We start from the raw sequence: 4,202 nt of genomic DNA on the forward strand, positions 1-4,202 counted from the left end.
TTTAATTGCTGCTGACATGAATGAACTCTCTGAAACAACAGCTGTGTCTTGAGATTACGTTACAAGGCATGTGAGCAGGCTGCAAAGCATCCTCATAAAAAGACAAAGCCAAAGAAGCCTTTTATAGTTTCTGAAAAAAATTCCCAAGCCGAGAATGCCTAATTTCAGTTCCTGTGGGATGCAGCCATCGTATGTTGACGGAACGATATTGAGAAACAACCTTTGTATTGACTGCAGCAGATAAAAAGCAAAATCCAGGTTCATAGTTCGGGCAGGAGTAGGAAGTTGGTCGTTAAGATTATCCTTGTGTCCAGCCTAAAAGTTCGTCAGTGGCAAGGACATCTGGCTATTAAAATACTGTCCCAGGAGACTATTTCCTTCCTATCTTTCTGGTCACAGAAGGTCTGCTGCTGGGCATAAATTATGGACAGAAGAACTCATTTGGAGAAATATTGACCCAGTCATACTTCAAGGGTTTATTGCTACCCTGAGAGAAATGAACCTTGTGAAATTATACCTGCTGAACTACAACCAAGATCCTTCCAAAGACAGACCTCAAAGGGATAGGAGAAGGTTAAGGGTGGGGGAGGAGGAGTCAATTGTGCTTAAGGAAGAAAGAAGAAGGCCAAGGAGATGGGGATTTAGTGAGCAGACCAGTGGCTCCGAGGTCAAGGGAATGATTATCACACTATTTCTCTAATTCCATTCATCAAGTAGTTTTATTTTAGACACTCAAGTCTTCAGGGTGATTCCATCAAAACTGCATATAAAGTGTGGTAAGAGTGCATTTTCTATAACCTTCATCAGATTCTCAGAAGACCCTGGAAACTAAAACAGCTAAGAACCACACTGTGGAGGATCGAAGAAAGCTGCAAAACCTTTGATCGTCCTTCCGTGGAAAGTGGGTCCTATCTCCCCTCTCCTTGAATCTCAACTAAATGAGGACTGCTTTTACCACCAGGACATCAGGGACTGCAGGCCTCTAGCTCCCAGCTCAGCCTGGACAAGCAGCTCATGTACTGGGGCTCTGGAGCCTTAAGACCACTGTCCGTGAGATGCTCAGGCCACACGCAAAAGGCCCGAGAGGATGAGACACTGTATGGAGAGAGAGGCCAGGCAGCAACAAGGCTGCAGCTATGAATGGAGAAGCCATCTTTGAGTGGATCCTACAGCCCCAGATGCTGCCATATTGATCAGAGATGAATCATCTGGCCTGGCGCTTCCAGAATTCATGACCCACAAAATTGTGAACAAAATGAAACAGTGGTTGTAAATCATGGAATTCAGGGATAACTTGTTTTAGAGCACAAGATAAACATACACATTTAAAGAGACTTAAGAACATCGCATATCTCTCAAAACTTGCCGTCTGTAAAATTATAAACTGAAACATAATTCTAAGACAAAACTTTTTTCTGTTCCTGTACAACTTCTGCCCTTTGTGTTGCTTACCAATGAAGCTCTTAACAACTCCTTATATAATAATAATAATTTTTAAAAAATCAGAACTCAGGGCTTCCTAGGTGGCGCAGTGGTTGAGAATCTGCCTACCAATGCAGGGAACATGGGTTCGAGCCCTGCTCCAGGAAGATCCCACATGCCGCGGAGCAACTAAGCCCATGCGCCACAACTACTGAGCCTGTGCTTTATAGCCCGTGAGCCACAACTGTTGAGCCCATGTGCTGCAACTACTGAAGCCCACGTGCCTAGAGCCCGTGCTCCGCAACAAGAGAAGCCACAGCAATGAGGAGCCTGCGCACCACAACAAAGAGTAGCCCCACTCACCACAACTAAAAAGAAAGCCCGCGCACAGCAAAAAAGACCCAACACAGCAAATAAAATTAATTAATTAATTAATTAATTAAAAAAAATCAGAACTCAGCATTTTCAATGCAAATGATATTTAGTTTTATTTCATTTTCTTGACTTTCCATCCTGCCTACTGTCTTCCCACCTCTCCATGCAACTTCCTTGTATGTTCTACTCACCCTTGTTCTTTGTTCATCTTGCCCTTTGAGACCTCATCACCTTATTAGTTCATAGCCATTGTAAAATGGTTTTGTAAGTCCCAAAGGACTTACAGAAGTTTTCCTGAATAACCTGTAGATGCTTCACATCCTAATAGATTAGTTCTCATTTTATTTTTGCTAAAGATTGGTCCAGGTAACTTGCTCGACACAAAGGGATAGAAAATCCTGATAATTTTACTTAAGTTTAGATCCTATTACTTCTCAATAATTTCATGTGATATTTTCCTTTCCCATCCCTTGAGACAAAAGGAAATGTTAACGGTATAAGTCTCAACCTGGGTTAAAGTGAATTTATATAATTATTTATATAATTTTATATAATCTCCTCACCTCTCATTTACCTGGAATAAAAACTTAGGAATTCTCATGACTTTTGGATCAACATCAGGTACAATACCATCCTACCAATTAAAATTCCAATCATGATTCTATTTTAAACTGGATTTTCTAATTCTGTGTAACAATCGAAATGGGTTTCCCACCAATTTTTACCTTAGCCTGCTAACTTTGGCACTGGCGTTTTCCAACTATTTTGAGGAGAGGAAAGTGGTGGAGGAGAGAGAGACTGAGGAAGAGTCCTTACCTGACTGGTGTTGTTGAACGTTTACTTTGTGCTCTCTGGATTTGGCAGGTTTTTACATCTCATTCTTTCTTTCCCCAGGTTCTTCAAAAATTCCTCCATTTCTGCAGTTCCCTTGGTGAAAGAAAATCTTATTCCCTGTATGTTTAACTCAAAAGGTGCTGATATTCAAAATCTCCATTCCAAAGCCAATAAAAATTCCATTTATTTTCTTTCCAAGTTAATGTGGCAGTGGAGGTGTCCAAATATATTGAAATGGTTTGGTAAAATACCATACCTCAACATGATGAAATATAAACACTGAAATTCTCTGTTGAAATCTGGAAAATTTTTATGTTGTGTTAAATTGAAAACCATAATGCAAAATATATATCTGCATAATTATTGAAACAGTTTAAACATGAGAAAGCATTTCAAGGCAATATACAAAAATAAAAAACAACTGTGTCAGTTGAATTTTGACAAGGGTGCTGAAACAATTCAATGGGGAAAGAAAAGTCTTTGCAAAAAATCGCAGTGGGACAACTGGACATCCACATGTAAATGATTGAAAATAGATTCCTACTTCTCATCAAACACAAAAATTAACTCAAAATGGACCAAAGCTAGAAATGTAAAAGCTAAATCTGTAAAACTCTTAGAAGAAAACATAGGAGCAAATCTTTGTGACTTTGACTTAGACAATGGTTTCTTGGTTTCTTGGGCAAAGCACAAGTGATGAGAGAGAAATAGATAAATCAGAGTTCATCAAAATCAAAAACTTTTTGCTGCAAACAAAACCATCAAGAAAGTGAAAAGACAGCCCACAGAATGGGAGAAAATATTTGCAAAACAAGTATCTGATATAGGATTTATGTTCAGAAAATACAAAGAATACTTACAAGTCAATAACAAAAAGACAAACAACCCAATTTAAAAATGGGTAAAGCATTTGAATAGATGCTCTCCCAAATGGTCAATAAGCAGATGAAAGAAGTGCTCAACCTCAGTAATCATTAGGGAAATACCAATGAAAACCACAATGAGATGGTAACCTCACATGCACTGGAATGTCTATCATCAAAAGGACAAAAAACAACAAGCATACACAAGGATTAGGAGAAATTGGAGCCCTCATACATTCCTGGCAGATTTGTAAAATGGTGTGGCCACTTTGGAAAACAGTTTAACCTTTTCTCCACCTGTTAAACATAGAGTTTCCATAAGACCCAGAATTCCACTCCTGCACATAAACCGAAGAGAAATGAAAACATTCGTACACAAAGAAAAATTATCCCTAATGTTTACAACAGCACTGTTCGTAATAGCTAAAAAGTGGAAACCACCCACATGTTCATCAACTGGTGAAAGATAAATAAAATGTGATGCATCTGCACCATGCAATACTATTCAGCAAGAAAGAGAAGTTAAATAACTGGTATCTGCTACAACATGATAAACCTTTAGATCACTCTGTTAAATGAAAGTAACCAGGCATAAAGATCACATATTGTATTTTATTTTCATGTAACATCCAGAATATGAAAATCTGTAGAGACAGAAAGTAGATCAGTGGTTGCCAAGGGCCAGGGGCCGGGAGGTGGGGTGGGGAG

This window comes from Hippopotamus amphibius, chromosome 2, assembly GCF_030028045.1.
Source record: "Hippopotamus amphibius kiboko isolate mHipAmp2 chromosome 2, mHipAmp2.hap2, whole genome shotgun sequence".
NCBI classification, from domain to species: Eukaryota; Metazoa; Chordata; class Mammalia; order Artiodactyla; family Hippopotamidae; genus Hippopotamus; species Hippopotamus amphibius.